The sequence below is a fragment of the Artemia sp. Qi Xiang Cuo genome, chromosome 18 (genome assembly GCF_049724085.1).
Source record: "Artemia sp. Qi Xiang Cuo chromosome 18, ASM4972408v1, whole genome shotgun sequence".
Lineage (NCBI taxonomy): Eukaryota > Metazoa > Arthropoda > Branchiopoda > Anostraca > Artemiidae > Artemia > Artemia sp. Qi Xiang Cuo.
The window spans coordinates 17,091,747-17,109,511 of NC_142811.1; the positions used below are offsets into that span (position 1 = coordinate 17,091,747).

Consider the following 17,765-nt stretch of genomic DNA (forward strand, 5'->3'; position numbering starts at 1 on the left):
TGTGTATTGCATTATGAATAAATTGTTATCTATTTTATCCCTTAAAAGCCCTCTTGTTGTTTTTTTTAATCTCGCATTTTCGGACCTGAAATAGTATTTTTTATTCATTTTTTCTATGCTATATTTTCTTCAATTAAATACAGTCAAATGACCTGGGTTCTTTCGATGTATACAACAGCTCCACTGAATCAGTGGAACTGAATCATAAATTCTCAAGAATATCTACAGAAGAAATACGAACTAGATAGCATGAATATACGAATCTTCCCAGTGAATTAATTCAGCTTTGAAAAAAAAAAGATTTTCATGAAACCCAAACAATTCACAATGTTTCGTTTCAGGCACAGAGTTGCAAGACCTCTCTGAACTAGTTGTGAGTTCATTATCCCTAAAGTCAAACAGCAATACTGCATAAAACTCATATTTATTTATAATCATACGAAAACAACAACGAAAAATCCACATTTTTCCTTGCATCTATTCCGAAACAAACTCAATAACATTCATGCTTATACCCTTATATTGTCATATAATATTATGCATACAGACTAAGTGACGTTTCATGCCATTTTTGATAATACTCAGTTTGTTGTGACGATTTACTGTGACAATCATTCATGATTAACCATTTGGGTTTTTTATTACCTGGCAGGAACAAAAGCGCAGAGGAGACAAGGACCATGAGCCACCCCCCCCCCTCCCCCCAAGCATGCGTGCATGATCTTCTTGAAAGGGAAGGTTAGATCTAAGAAGAGGGCATGCTCAACAAAATAGAATATAGAAAGTATTTTTATAAAAACCATGGAATAGTTCATTTTCAGCGCCACCCCCCCCCCCTCCCACCACCACCAACATAATCTGAGTCTGTCCCCATGCACATTGGCTTAGCCAATTTTGTTACTTCTAAAGGCAAATTTTACTTTTTAAATCAATAAAATTCAAAATAGCGTCAATTTTTGTTTAGAAATTTCAATAATTGACAGAGTGCAGAAAACGGCCCCTTCCCCATGCCAGATTCCGGGGTACGTCCCTGTGCCTGGGCGTTATCAATTATGTCATGTTAGTCACTGGGTCCACAAAAAGCATATAAATACCTGAAAGAAGTGAAAATTCCTAACAGTACATAATCAAAAAGCTTAAAAAGTATTAAAATATGCAAAAGTACTTATGAAAGTATAAAGTCTTCGCAGGTTAAATATTAAAAAATGCATTTTGTTCTTTTATTTGTTAAGTACAAATAATTTAGGCATAGATAACCTGAGATATAAGGATGAACTAACAAAACAGTATTCAAGGCCGTATCCAGGGGGGTTAGGGGTTTGAGCTTCCCAACTTAAAATTTTTGTCCGACTCGTAAAAGCGTAAAAAATGCATATAAACAAATTTTGATGCGTCTTAAAAAGTTATTTTGTAGTCCCCCATCCCCCGAATAAAAATCCTGGATGCAGCCTTGAGAATAATACATTGCTTTTCAGACACACTTATTTTAGCACCTCAATTTCCCACAATATGTCTCTTAATGTAAAATGGGTCAAGGAAAAATATAAACCCACCCGAGGTGTTACCAAATATCAGAAAGCACGTACATCAGGTGGCAGGTCCCGAGCATCGCAAACTGTGCCACGCATTGCGGGGACTGTGCCACACGTTGCACTCCGATACGTACACCAGGTGACAGAAATTGTGCGACCCCTCGTATACCGCAGGTAAGTTTATCATTCACTTATCTAATGAAACAACGTAAATATATTTTGTCTGTTAAAAAGAGGGTAATTAACTACCTTCCGCTCTTATCTTTATATCGACAACATATTTTTTTTTTCAAAGGAATTATTCAGACATTGCAGACGTGGTAATAGATAGACGTGGCAATAGATACACGCCTCTAGCCTCTACAGAAATGCGTTCTGCGCGACGATGCCAGAGACGTTCGAGCGTCTGATAAGCAATACTTTACGCTAAATGAAAGAGAAAATATAAAAAACATAATAAAATCACTTTTTTGTTCAGCTTTCGCTAAAAAATCTATAATTTTTTGGATACAAATTTGCAGAATGTATCCAGCCCAGAAAAAATACCCTTACACCCCCAGGGAAAATATTCAGGTATCACAGTTACCAATACCAATTTTTATTGGATTTGGTAGGGGGAAGAGGGAGCCATCACGATTTTTTCTCCCAAGGGGGGTGAATTTTGGGAAAAATCCTACAATACTACAAGGTTTTGAAAAGGTCTGGCATTCAAAGGTAGATGGAATACACAGTCTAAAAAAACCCTAAAATAAATAAACTGTTTATTTATTTTAAATATAAATAATGTTTTTTTTTTTTAATAAATTTTTTTTCCCATTTCGCCGGCCCTTCTGCCTTCCAGGTCAATTCCTATGAGTCTTTTCTTCCTAAGGCTTAAATCGGTGAGAACCTAGGTTTAAAATATTTTCTATATAACTGTATTTTATACAATATATTGTACAACTAAAAGGCAAGCCAATCCCTTGACAGACGCAAAGAAAAATACTTAAATTCGGCAAATATGATGAGCATTTAATTCATTCGCTCATATTGTTTTTTTTTTGTATTGAAAAATAGGATTGATAGAGTCAAATGATTCTCTAAGACGAAAAAGACAAGTGTCTGAAAAGACCAGACTTCTATTCAGACATATTAACGTTAAGATAAAAACATAAGTTAATAATAATTTTAGATAAGTTAATAATTTTAATAAGTTAATAATAATTTTAGATAAGTTAATAATTTTAATAAGTTAATAATAATTTTAGATAAGTAGTTATTTTAATAAGTTAATAATAATTTTAGATAAGTTAATAATTTTAATAAGTCAACAATAATTTTAGATAAGTTAATAATTTTAATAAATTAATAATAATTTTAGATACATTAACAATTTTAATAAGTTAATAACAATTTTAGATAAGTTAATAATTTTAAGGAAAGATTTATCAAGGCAAAACAACGACTTGAATTCTTTGCAAAGTAAAAAATGGTAAGTAGCAGCCATAGATTTCCTAATAATTTTATAGAGTAGAACACAGAGTATAAAGAGTGGGAACTAGCTCTAGCATTAAAAAGAAACTATCAACGCCATCTGGCATTTGGCAACACTTAGTATTTTTTAGCGTAATAATAAAATCATCAATTTAATTAGTGTAATTGGTAAAAATTACGGTAGTAATAAGCGCCTGATTTCAGTTCCCAACAGAAAAACGATTAGTAAGCTTGAAAAAATTCCAAGTGTCGCCAGGCTAGATGGTCTTAGCGCCAGTTTCCACTCTTTGGAGTGTTATCCATACTCTTGGAATAGAACCTCATCATCCTACTTTGATGCAATATTTGTTTAGTTTAGGGCGAGGATTACTGGCGTTTCCTTGTAAGACAAGCTTAAGGTCCACCCAACTTCAAAAGGATACCTAGAGGAATTTAGAAGAAAATACGGGGGTAAAATTCTAATTTACGGGGTTTTGAGTTACGTGAATCAAACTTTCAGAAAAATATCTAATTCAGAAAAAAACAGAGAAAAAAATGTACCCCAGGAAGGTATTACCGAGCAACCATACCAACCTTTTTGTTATTTCTAGGGCTTAGAAGATGGTATACATGACAGGTCTACACCTATCTGAATTCTGACAAAAACTTTTACCTTAATTTTAAGTTTTCATTTTAGTTTTTGAAAATACAATTCCTGTTATTTCAGGAGGATTTAAGCCACATCTAGGGTTTATTTCAAAATTTAACAAATACATCTACATATCTTTAAAACCCTATAAATTGGGACTGAGCAAAGATACGAGGGTCGAATCACTTTTCTTCAGGGGCACTAATTAGGGGGAGGGGCAGGAAGGGCAATTACCCCCCGTAGACTTTGAAAATACCTTCTTATTTCTATTTCATAAATATTTTCTATTTTATCATGGCTAACTGGTCGTTTTTGCCCTCCCCAACGATCCTTGGCTCCTCCCTACAATACAGTTTCGCGAATCAGTACCACTACTTTTCTTGTGCCTCATTTGATCAGAAGGTCTATTTTCTAAGGTTTCAATTTTATAACACCAAGATTGTTCAAGGTTATCTTCATGGTCAATTACCCCCCCTCCCCTCCCCCCATCTACGACCCTTGCCTCTCCCTACAATACAATTTTGCAAATCGGTGCCACTGCTTTTCTTGTGCCTCATTTGAGCAGAAGGTCAATTTTTTAAGGTTTCACTTTTATAACCCCAAGATTGTTCAAGGTCATCAAAAGCCAGTGCCCGCTAGAGGGAGGAGTGGAGATAGGTGCAAAAAATATCTTTTCAGGAGATTATTAAGGCTCTTGATGCATTCCCGAGTTTCATTCACCAAACTAAACTGCTTTCCAAGCCTTTAAACTAGAATTTTATTCACCCGGGAAGCGTCGGATGATTTGCCTCCAACCATACATGCCCCCCCCCCTGCCTAGGGCAGAGCATCAGGAAATCGGTACCTGCGTTACGCACACCTCATTGGTCCGTATACGAAGGTTTGTTTTTTATTTCAGATTCTCCAAAAACGATTTGATTTGTTACATAAATGATAAGATTTTTAGCAGCTCACTATCAAGCAATTTTCAATAAAATTTGTTTCTAACAATTCGTGTTAGGACGTTGGAAAAACGGCTTTAGATTTTAATGAATATACTTAAATAGATATAGGGCTGGATGCTCAAAGCATTAACGTATTCATTTGTGAGTCCATCCTACGGGAAGAAAAGCATATTGCAGTCCCAATAAAAAATTATACACCAAGCATTAAAAAAGATATGTCACAACACTGCATCTACCCACAATTTAAAGATAAAGGAGTATTTGTTGATACATATTTAAAATACACTATAATAAAATGCATCACTCTTGTTTTAGACCACAAATTGTTTTCTGACTATGAAAACAAAGGCTAAAAGTCATAGAACAATTTGAAGAACTATGTGAAGATTACAAAACTCCCAATGGATAATTGCTTTCATAAGTTGACGCTTCAAACCTAAAAAAAGAAAAAAAGGATAAAATATATGTTTTAAATCTGGCAATTTTTCTTTTTTTTTCATATAATAATTTTTCTTTTGTTTGGTGCAAAATTTCACATAAATAATCCAATGGTTATAATGTAATTTTTGAAATTTTCTTTTTATTAAAATAAAGTAGAGGAGCAGTTAATAAATGAAAATAATTAATAAAATATTAATTAATTAATAAAATAAAAATAAGTAAAAGACGAACAATAATTAAATACTAATAACAAAAATAATAATTAAATAATTTAGATAACAAATAAACTGTATTTTCATCAATAAATTGAAAGTTACAATTTGGCCAGAAAACCTTGTGGGAGACAAGGTGGCGCGGGGGGGGGGCTAATAAAGTTTTTTTCCCTGGGCACAAGAGAGGCCAGAAATGCCACTGTACTACGCACACTACAAACAAAGAAAGCTATTGCGGACATGCTGTCTTCGAAGTTTCAAGGCTTTTACAGCATTCTAGGAAATTACAAGATGCATGTAAAAGTAAATACCCTACTTATTGGATTATTCTTATTGAATTATTATTGAACTGCTAAAGAAAGATATTAAAAAAAATACCAAACGAAGGTAAGACACAAATGTTTCAAATATAGTAATTCCAGAAGAGCGAACGCATGAAAAAATTTCGTTATAAATAAGATAGCGTTATCTATGCCGGAATTGATCCAAAAATTATTTGTTGGAGATGAGAAAATGGATTAATGCAAAATCATTGTCAGTGATAATAAAATACCCACATTATTTAATGCTCAGCTCTGCAAAAATATAATAAAAAAATAAAATATTTTTTCAAAATCATTATAAATATACAGATATTTCAACATACATACATAATTCTTATGTGTATTTTATTACATTATTTATTTTTATTATATTCTTTCGAATATACATTATTTCCAAATTTATATCACAGATATATAATTATTTCCACCATGTAACTGGGAAAACATGAAAAATAACCAAAATAAATGATGAAAAAAAATTTCTTTTGTTTAAAGCATCAAATACACAAAAAGCGCATAACTTCCAACATTTCGTTGCAAATACACTATCTATGAAAACAAATGTTTGGAATTAAAAACAAACCGTGTTTCGGTTTAGTGCCACAACAGACATCAATTTCCCTCCCGCTTTTCCTGCCATTATAAATGGCTCTATGGATATCACATGGGAAGGGTCAGAAGGAGAATGACTCCTTCTGGAGAAACAATAGCAATAAAAAAATTTAATTGTTTGAGTCCTAAGCCCCTTATATATTTGTATCCCCTCTTTCCTTGTCCTTGGATCTATTTGAAACCAAGTCGTTCCATTTTAATGAAAATATTACTAACACATATACAATACTTTAATGTATTACCATTATACATTTCATTAGAAATGGTGAAAACTCCCATCCCCCACCCATAAATTTTTCTGGCGGCGATTGGTGTCCTTGACTGGTTGAACCCATTTCATTCTTAACTGGTATGACCAAAGATAAATTAAAGATCAAACTTGTCTCAAAGGAAAGCGAATCTGCTTCTAAATATCGAAATGTCAATTTTGTTCTAAAGATATTGCATTTTTTGACGATGGTGACCAAATTAGAGAATCAATCCGCTAGTGGATTGCTTATATATTCAACACTCTGTTGAGCAATACCCCCTTAATTCATCAAAAACTGGGCAGTCACTTGTTAATGTTGCTGAAACAGGGAGATGACAACCCTGTAATATATCATTGTGTTTTAGAACTCTTATCCTCCTGATTGCAATTTTTGTGTTATTTTAATTCGGCTCATAAAAAAAAAAATCAAAGACAAAAAGAGAAAAATTAATTTTTCGTTGTCAAAACATAAAAAAAGAAGAAATTGCAAAAATAAAAAAAATATGATAGGAAGATTGTTAAAATGTTTACAAAGGAGGAACTAATAGGGTATATTGGTATATAAATAAAAACACAGTACATCCTTTATTCTCCATTTATCTTAGCAAATTATTTTTAAAATAAAAGTTAACAAAATATCCGCTCAACACACATTCTGAAGCTGCATTTCAGCGTCGTGAAAAGTACAGTGTGATCAAGAGAGTTTTTCTTCTTTTTCTTGTCATATATGACCCCTAAATAATGATTGAGCCGTCTTTTTTTTTATATTTAACTTTGTTGAGAATATCCCTATCAACGTTTTTATAAGAAGCTTTTAGGCTTTTTGAAAATTAAAAACAACATAGCCTATTTACATGTAAAAGCGAAGATATATCTTGGAGGAACATAGGTTAAATTATTCCAGGAAAAGATTTTCCAGATTAAAATAAGGGAAAAACAAGAAATTAGTACATTTCAAGTCAGTAATTATTCTAGAGGTAATGTGCGTATGCGATATCCATAAGAAAAGAACAAAAAAAGCACTTTAAAAATACACCAAGAGAAAATAAATCTGTTTGTCAAAACATTAAAAGAAAAATTTACAAAAATAAAAAAATGCATAAAGTACTGATAAAAGCTTAACAAATGAAGAACTAAAAAGAAATATTTTTATAAAAATCAAAGTTCAATATATGCTTTATCCTCCATTCACCTTAGCCAAATTTAATCATGGCAATTTATTTTTTAAATAAGAATTTAAAATATTAATTTCAACACGCATTCTTGAAGCTGCATTTCAGTGACGTAAAAATTTTTGAGTTAAATAAGTATAATTTAAGCAACCATCTTTTTTTTTCCAACGTTTTTTATTTATATAAACTTTTAGACTTTCTAAAAATTTTAAAACAATATAGCCAATTTACATTAAAAAACAAGTATACTTCTTGGAGGAAATTTTGTTATATTATTTCAGGGAAAAGATTTTCCAGATAAAATTAGGAAAAAACACGATTAATGAAATTAGTACATTTGAAGTCAGTAATTACTCGAGAGATAATGTTCACATGTGATTTCCACGAAAATAAAAAGGAATAAAAAAAAGCACTTTTCAAAGACAACAAGAGAACATAAATCTTTCGGTCGAAACATCCAAAAAGTAAAATTTTTATAAAAACCAAAAATGATTAAAGTACTATTAAAAGCTTTACAAATGAAGAACTAATAGGATATACTGGTATATAAATAAAAATTCAATATATACTTTAATCTTCATTCATCTTAGCCAAATTTTAATCATAGCAATTTGTCTTTTAAATAAGTGTTTACAAATATCAACTCAACATGTGTTCTTAAAGCAGCATTTCAGAGCTGTGAAAAGTAGCGTGAGCAACTTTTTTTTTTTTTTTTTTTTTTTTTTTTTTTTTTTTACTTCGTTGAGACTATTCATATCAAAGTTTTTGTAAGAAGCTTTTGGAATTTCTGAAAATTAAAAACAATACTGCATATTACATTTAAAAACTAATATTTTTCTTGGAGGAAACTAGGTTATATTATTTCCGGGAAACAGTTTTCCAGAGAAAATTAGGAAAAACAAGATTAATGGAATTAGTACATTTGAAGTCAGTAATTAGTCGAGAGATAATGTTCATACGTTATTTCCACGAAAAAAAAAACTTTTCAAACACAACAAGAGAACATATTTATCAACCTATCAACAAGTGAAAATGGGATCATTTTTATACAATCCTGAAAAAGGCTTAGGCCAGCTTTGCCTCTCGCTCAGACTGTCTGTATTGGCTCTATCTCCAATTAGCCATGGCTTGATGGCAACTTGATTTAACTTTAAAAATCAACGGACTCGGTCTCGACCTTCAGCCTCGACCTCATTGTCTGACCAAAAGAGGCTTTTGGTCAAAACACCAAAAAGAAAAATTTACAAAGATTAAAAAATGATTACAGTACTGTTAAAAGCTTTACAAATAAAGAACTAATAAAAATTCATTATATACTTCAATCTCTCCATTCATCTTAACCAAACTTTAATCATAGCAATTTGTCCTTTAAATAAGTGTTTATAAATATAAACTCAATATATGTTCTTAAAACGGCATTTCGGAGTTGTGAAAAGTAGTGTAAGCAACGGATCGTTTTTTTCTTTTTTTATAACTTCGTTGAGAGTATCCATATCAACATTTTTTCTAACAAGTTTTTAGAATACCCGAAAATTAAAAACAATTTAGCCTTTTACATACTGTTTCTCGTCTTTGTAATTTGTTCGATGTGTTTTTCTTGTGTTTTTTTTTTGTTTGTTTGTCTGTGTGTTTTTATTTTCTTTCTTTTTTAGTGATACTCCGTCTTTTGTACTTTTTTTGACGGGTAAATAAATAAATAAATAAATAATAATAATAATATAAAAGCGAATATTTTCCTTGGAGGAAACTAGGTTATTATTTTTCCGGTAAAAAATTTTCCAGAGAAAATTAGGAAAAAACAAGATTAATAAAATTAGCCCATTTGAAGTCAGTAATTAGTCGAGAGATAATGTTAATTTGCGATCTCTACGAAAAAAGAATAAAAAACCACTTTTCGAACACAACAAGAGAGAATAAATCTTTTTGTCAAAACATTAAAAACGAAAAATTTTCAAAGACTGTTCAAAGCTCTATAAATAGGGAACTAATAGGATATATTGGTATATAAATTAAAATTTAGTATATGCTTTAATCTCTATTCATCTTAGCCAAATTTTAATCATAGCAATTTGTCTTTTAAATAATTGTTCACAAATATCAGCTCAACATGTATTCTTAAAGCATCAATTAGGATTTGTGAAAAGTAGTGTAAGCAACAGATTGTTTTTTTCTTTCCTTTTTTATAACTTCGTTGACAGTATCCATATCAACGTTTTTGTAAGAAGCTTTTAGAATTTCTGAAAATTAAAAAACAATATAGTCTATTAAATATAAAAGCGAAATTTTTTCTGGGAGGAAACTAGGCTATATAATTTCTGGGAAAAGATTTTCCAGAGAAAATTGTGGGAAAAACACGATTAATAAAATGAATACATTTCAAGCCAATAATTATTTGAGAGGTAATGTTTGTATGCGATTACACGAGAAATGAACAAGTATTTAAGACTAAATAAAGAAGACAAGGCGATTAAAGCATAAAAATCAGAATTAATAAAATAACAATAATAAATTCAATAATTAATAAATAACTGCATAAAGAAGGCAAATAATTAATAATAATAAGAGTGAATAAGACAATCAAAAGTGAATATCAAATTATTACATAATTACTAAAGTAATCAGAATAAATTTGACAATCAATAAACAAATAACCAATAAATAACTAAATAAGACAAATAATTATTAATAAACTAATAAGGATGAATGAGACAATAAATATAAAAAAAAAAAAAAAAAAAAAAAAAACTAAGATAAGATAAGAGTTAAGTCAATCCAAATTTATACTTTAATATCCATCCAGCATAGTCAATATATTTTTTAATAATGGTTTACTAATACTCACCATCGTGTCAACACGTTTTCTTGAGGCTGCATTTAAGTACTGCAACAAGCATTGTTTGGAGTATTTCTGGTGAGAACTTCTGAAGTGGATATACTTCTAAAGTTTATACCGAGACAATCACAGCCACAATTCCACTCCCTTTAGCTAATCATTTTCATTTCGAAAAATAAATTAGCTAGTTTCAGTAAAGAAAGTCGAAAATATGCATTTTCAAACCATTTCCACAGAAATAAAAATTATTAGCCACCCCCACATACGTGCTGATTATTTTGAAGATCATAAACTCATCTGTATACATCATATATTTATCCCTGGTTCCCCAGAGTAAATATGGATCCCATTGGAAATTGTCTGGTATTATAGGCTAAATTTTCTTTGTGATTTATTTACATTCTGGAATACTCATTTAATTGTTTACTAGGAGAAGCGCCCATACGACAGCAGGGATGAAAAAAAATATGACCTGAGTGTTTAATGAGAAATATCAGCTTCATGTACTCATCGTAAAGCGTCACAATTATTTCATGTCTGAACATTAATCATTGTTTGGCAGTTATTACCAAAGTCAATTAAATAGGTAGATAGTTTTTTTTTGTCATGGCCCTGTGCCTTTTTTGTAATAGTAATTAAATTACGTATAGATATATTGATATAGACATAATTCTCACAATAGCCCCATGTGCCATGGATATTACAACAAATTTGAAAATAACACTACGATAGAAAACCCTCCCTATGTCTCATCCCCACGCTCACAAAATTTCCCAAATTTTTAATATCCACTTTGCAACTACTTCCTATTCTATTTTCTAAAACACTTCTATGCATGACATCCCTTCCAAAAATTTCCCTTCTAAGTACCTTTAGTTCTATACAATAAATTATAAAATGTTTTAAATATCCCACTATATACTATTAGGTGTCTGTTGTTCTAGCCTAATTAGACAGTATTGGTTCCTGGCATGTGGTCTTTTTAATCATCAAAAACACTAGCCTAACAAAATTATTTTGAGAGGCCTCCACAATAATCCTCCCCCTCCCCCAGGAGGGTCCCCTCCCCCTCCTAGGAGGGTCCACTGCATCTCTGGCTGCACTATATGTACCCTCCCCTAGTCTGTTTTAAACTAACAGCAGAGCCTGGGAATACAAAATAAAACAAATAACAAAAAAAAAATATAGAAATAAAATAAAAAATTGAATGAAAGTTAAAAAAAAATTAAACCAAAAGAAAAAAAACCGTAGTGTATACTTCTTCTCAAGGGACGGGAACCCATTCACTATATTGTAAGTTGCAGTAAATATGCAGTAATGAATTGGGACTTTATTGATATAAATTTCGTCATGTAGTTATTATGCTTCTTTTTACTGTTTTACGTTTTCCATCCCAAAGGAACAAAATCAACTTACAAAAATATTGAAATTCGTATACTCTTGTCAATGGTCAGAAACCCATTCAATATATTATAAGTTGCTCCCTGGGTAGAATGGCTTCAGACCCCCGTTGTATAAGACCACATGAGTGTTTTCATAGCTAATGGTTACGTACAGCCAATTATACGGCTAGATAGCAAAAATTTAATATATATTTGGTTAGGCTTTTAATCGCTTTCTTTCAAAAAAGCCCCCCTCGTGTAGCAAAATCCTTGGAATTCAAAGATGCAAACATCAAATCACAACTATCTCCCAATTAAGCAAAATGAAAGAAAAACTCTAAAGTAATTTTGAAATTAAGTAATTTTCTTCTCAATTTTAAGGAAAATATATGAAGAGACTTGAATTCATAATTTTTTCAGTAAAACTGCATGAAAGATATTTTGATTGTAATCTCTTTTTCTTGCTGATATGAGGAAATAAAGACGGCTCTAGAATTGATAACCAAGACTAAACGCATTAAGAATAATAAATAGTAATGTTATCAAACAACTTTGAAGAAAATGAAAACTGAATATAAGGAAACAAGAAAGAACTTCTCGAAAGGTGTTTAACACCTGAATATTAGGGGATTTTTTCTCTCTTTTGTTTTAGCCTTGTCTTTGTCTTCGATGGACATAGACCGAATCATCGGGAAAAGGAGGAACCCCCTTTTGTTTTAGCCCCCTTTGTTTTTGTCTTATATCTGTCATCAATGGACATATAACTAATCATCAAGAGAGGAGGGGATCAGAGAATTTTCCAGGGTGGGGACTAAAAACTGCGAATAAACTGCGAGTTTTTTGTAAAAAATTTCCACTCTTTAAGATAGGGAGTCCTTCGGTTAGTATTAGGAGAAGGGAAACTTCATATCCTCCCTGTTGTCTCTAGCATAAATGGGGCATTAATGAGGCCAGGAATATGCAATGATAACGAAAAGTGGTATTATAAAAATCGTATCTGAAGCTGAAGCTTATGCAAAATTTGAGGCTACAACAGCAGTTTTAAGGGACTGCAACAGTTAACTTACCATTGACATCCATTCAGAGCGATTCAATTTCTTGATTTGTTTCCTTTTATCAGGTAGGGTAAGTCAGAAACACGGCATGGAGACAGCCATGTCAATTGGAGAAGGGGCAATTTGAAAAATACTTTTTTTTGGTATCTCGATCGAAAAAAAGAACAAAACTGCTCCCCCTATATTTTAAAAACACGCCCCCTCCCAAAAAATCGTGCGTTGACATCCCGCGGTCCGCAAATGATCCGTCGATAAAGAAGCAGCAATTGCCAAGGCTGTTAACTATAATACTTATTTAGGGGGTTTGAACCCCCCCACCCCCCGAAATGTTTGTCTGACTCGTAAAAACGTAACAAAAATAGATATAAACAAATTTTTTATGCGTTTCTGAGGGTTTTTGTGTTACCCCCCCCCCCTCCCGAAATTTTTTTTTGAGTAAAACCTCCTCTTAAAAAACTCCTGGGTACGGCCTTGCCACCACTTCATGCTATATAAAAACGAAACCCTGGTGATAAAAGAGTTCGGTAAAAGCTGACATAAATGAAAGCAATTCTGGTCACAAATTGTATATGCAAGGTTATGCTATAAAATGCATGCTAAAAAATTTCATTAGATAAAATTAGCCAAACCCTTGGCGAAAAAACATCAAAATGAATTAGAAAGTTTTAACTAATCATCATGCGATTCCAGCCATCTGGCTCACGCACAAATTTCTCAGATCTTTTAGAGCCATTGCTTGTAATTTTGCAATAAATTAAACCACCCACATCTTAAATAACATTCACGGCTCTAATGGGCAATCCACTAAGAATGGAGTAGTAGCCAAAAAATTAATAAACAAGATATGAAACCAGAAATAATCTATGTTCCCACTGACAGAAACCATGTTGACAAGTTCAAGTGTGAGCTTCGTCCAGTTCTACTGGTTTAACGATCTTATGTCATCAGAAAAGAAATGATGATTTTTTTTTAGCAGTTGCCCTCTGGGAAACCAATCAAATAAAATATTACTTTCTTAATCTGTAGTATCTCAATAACCTTCTAATATAATTCTTCAGTCATATTTATAAGTCATAAGACATATTTATTAGGTTTTCGACTATGCTGAACAAAATGGCTATCTCAAAATTTTGGTCGGGTGACTTTGGAAAAATATGAGCGTGGTAGGGTCGTTGCCCTCAAATTTTTTTGGTAACTTAGAAAGGACACTAGAACTTTTAATTTCCGTTAGAATGAGCCCTCTCGCGATATTTTATGACCACTGGATCGATCGATCACTCACGGAAAAAAAACAAAAAGAAAACAAATAAACACGCATCCGTGATCTTTCTTCTGGCAAGAAAAAAAAATAAAAAATTCTACATTTTTGCAGGTAGGAGCTTGAGACCTCTACAGTAGGGTTCTCTGATACGCTGATTATGATGGTTTGATTTTCATTAAGATTCTATCACTTTTAGGGGGAGTTTTCTCCTTTTTTCGAAAATAAGGCAACTATTTCCAGGCTCGTAACTTTTGAAGGGTAGGACTAAACTAGATGAAACTTAAATATTTGAAATCAGAATGAAAATTCGATTCTTTTGATGTATCTATTAGTATCAAAATTCCTTTTTTTAGAGTTTTCGTTAATATTGAGCCGGGTCGCTCCTTACTTAGGCTACAGTTCGTTACCACGAGCTGTTTGATGACAAAATGAATTTTGATTGACAAGTTGACAAAAAGAAACTTTAAAAACGTATCACATAATTGGCCACGTACATTTTTGTTACGTTTTTTACGAGTCGGACAAACATTTCGGGGGGGGGGGGGGGGTCACACCCTCTACCCCACCCCCCTTGATACAGTCTTGGTGGCTGGGGTTATCAAAAACATGGCTGCTTAAAGCAGAATCAAGAGAAATATTAGCACTATTAGAATTTAAAGCTTCGGTGATGTCATCTGCTATAGTAGGCGTTTTTCTAAATTCTGATGGACTCTACCACCAAATCAACTAAATCAACCAAAATATCACTAAAATCTAGTGATTTTTTCTCATCGGTTGGCAACCCTGCCCTTAAGTATCTTTTTCGGTGCCTGTACGCTTCTGTCCTAAAACAGGCGACCTCTTAAGTCACTTACAACCAAAGTATAATCATCTACTGAACAAGTACTGACAAAACCTATCATCTCCACACAAAAAAAGTGACCCTTTATTACACAATTTATACAGACCCTTAGGTTGTTTTTAACCCTAGAAAGGTAAGCTTCCCAAAAAGTTACGTAGATGGTAAGCTTTCGTAAAAATTACTACTTGCAGAAACATTGACTTTTAAAACTCATCACTTAAGTATATTTTAAAAGTAAGAGGGAATTATCGAAAACAGATCTTCAGATAATGTTTCACACAGCACAAAAGGTTAATTTCATTTCTTGGAGACACATGGTATGCATGACTTCGCACGATGCTCACAACAGAATGGTTTTTGGGAATTGTTGCAAAAACTGGTTGTTATTCGGCAAGTGCGCGCCGGGCTAAGGCTACAGGTCATTCTTCTCGCATCCACAGACATTCCCTAACGTATGTTACCTGTCACCTCCAGTGTTTGACTGATATCGAGTCTGACCGAGTGCTGCCCAGTGGGGGTTTCTAAGCGAGTGGTCATATGCGGCTGGGTCAACTCTTTGAACAGAACATTCATGAAATCCTTTCGTGAAAGTGGTCTTCCACCTGATTTGGAGATAGTGAAGGGGTAGAAGACATAACTGTTGATGCACTCAATGTTGATCAGCCCATAAAACATGCACATGCGCCACCTGCTGGTCTTCCGAGAGTTTGACATTTAACTACACAGTTGGTCAAATGTGTCTACACCGCCTTTGGTGTTATTGTAGTACTCAATGATTTCAGGCTTCTTGCTTGGATACGTGATACTGGTACCCTCATGGCAAGTTGACAGAAGCAGGACCATTTTTGATGGCTTAGGAAGATAAGACACTAGAGTCAGCTCCCGATCGAAACAGAACATTGAGGTTCCTGTGATTCTCCCTTTGCTTACAAGCAGCTCTTTCAGAATTTCACTCTTGTTTTTTCGTACTGTACCAACTGTAGTCAGTCGATACGGTTCTTTCAGTAATTCTGCTGCAAACGGAATCGATGTAAACCAGTTGTCAGTCGTGACATTTCTATTTGTCCCCCAGATAGGTCTTGTGAGCTCTCGCACATAGTATGGTCCTAGTGGAAATCTGTCAGTCCTTGTCGCCTTTCCCAAATATGGCATTGCTTTCACCATGTACTTTGTTCCAACGACGCACATCATGACATTCTTAAGTCTGTACTTTCTAGGTTTGTTGGGAATATACATTCTAAAAGGACAGCGTCCACGGAATCCTAAAAGCTGCTTGTCGATAGTGACGTTGATTCCTGGGCGAAAATGTTCTTTGCAGTTCTGTATGATCAATTCCCACGTTTCCCTTATAGGCGCAAACGGATCATGTTTTCTTCGTTCTTCCCGACTATTTTTGTCATCGAACCGCAAACAATTGACCAAGAATCTGAAGGGCTGACAGCTCATGGTGGCATGGTATGCAGAGCCACTCAAGTGGGTGTCGAAGAGCTCCTCGGTCGAAAGATACCCATATTTGAGTGAACCTGAGAGAATAAGGATACTAACTCGAGCCCGAACTTCTATGTTAGCCATTCCAGCAATGTTTGCCCTTTGCTGTGAATACAAGTCTTTCTTCCTCACTATTTGCTCGTTCCTTTGTTTCGTTATTTTCTCGAACCCAACGTTTGAAAAAAACAGGTGAAATGCCGACAGTTCACTTTTGGCCGCTTTTGTATCGCCTCTTACAGGACCAGCTACACTTCTAATAATGTTTCTCGCCTTTGCCTTGTTAGGTCTGGACGGCGGGACAGCCGACCATCGATGACCATTCTTTCCTTTCAAAGAGTTTGTCCTTGGAATGACAATATGTTCGTCCCCTGGCAGCTGAGAGGATAGAGGAGGGTCGTCATCGGTCTCATTTGACGATTCAGGAGATGTAGGACCTTCAGCAACGGTTTTTTACGCTTCGAATACGGCTGGCTTAAACTCACTGTAGTAGAAAGGTTTTCATCAGGGCTGCTATATCCGTTCTCGTCTGGAGGAAAATAGTCATCATCGGAATCTTCGCTATTAGAAATGTCAAAGATTTCTTGGTCCTCCTCATCGTCTTTACAAGAATCTTCTGCTGGTTCACCATTTTCTGATTCAAGCAGACGCAGGATTGCCGCATCTGAATCCCGTCGCGAAGTCATTCTGCAAAAAGAAAAATTTTTGCTGCTCATTTTTTAAATCAGAAAATAGCCAAATTCAGCATTTTCATGTGCTATTTGCTCAGGAAATTTGCTACGAAGATTGTCAACAACGTTAAACAACTTATATAGCCTCAGTGTGCAAAGAAGCTTTCTAGATATCCAGTTTTTGTAAAAAAATCCCTTTTTCTGAAATAAGAGAAAAAGTTAAAAAGATTTTGAGATTTCGTAAATTTTAATGAGCACACTTAATATATCCCCAAACAGTTCAAATAAAAAAAACTCGGTGACGGCACAAGAACTGGCTAGTCATAATATTAGCATATCGGGGAGGTCGGTTCGCGCAATGCATCCGTTTCCATGGCAACCGCGAAAAAGTGTTTTTGCGTCGTAAAATATACGAAAGCTTACCCTTCTAGGGTTAAGAACCTTAGTTACACAATTCAATACAAATTTCCGGGTAACTCGTCGCCTGAATCACGCTCTATTGGCTGGGGCGATTGACTGAGATAATTTATTGGCTGGGAGCAAAGTACTTTGGCTCGGAGCGATTAAGTAGTACAACATTTTGCGTCTAGAGGCGCTGAGGTACGCGGATCATTTTTGGAGAGTTTTTTCAGTACTTCAGTAGATGATTA

General features: G+C 33.7%; 1 protein-coding gene across 7 annotated transcripts in view; it reads right to left on the bottom strand.

The window, feature by feature from the left end:
* Nucleotides 1-408: 408 nt before the first annotated feature.
* Nucleotides 409-17,765, bottom strand: part of Rap2l (Ras-associated protein 2-like) — a 101,134-nt gene continuing 83,777 nt past the window's right edge. For 6 of the 7 annotated variants that reach the window (XM_089104466.1, XM_089104467.1, XM_089104472.1 and 3 more), the window contains one exon: nucleotides 409-5,013. The gene's annotated coding sequence lies outside the window, so the exon portion shown is untranslated. Of the gene's footprint in view, nucleotides 5,014-9,804; nucleotides 9,825-17,765 lie in introns of those variants that run through there. The other variant, XM_089104473.1, reaches the window with a different exon arrangement.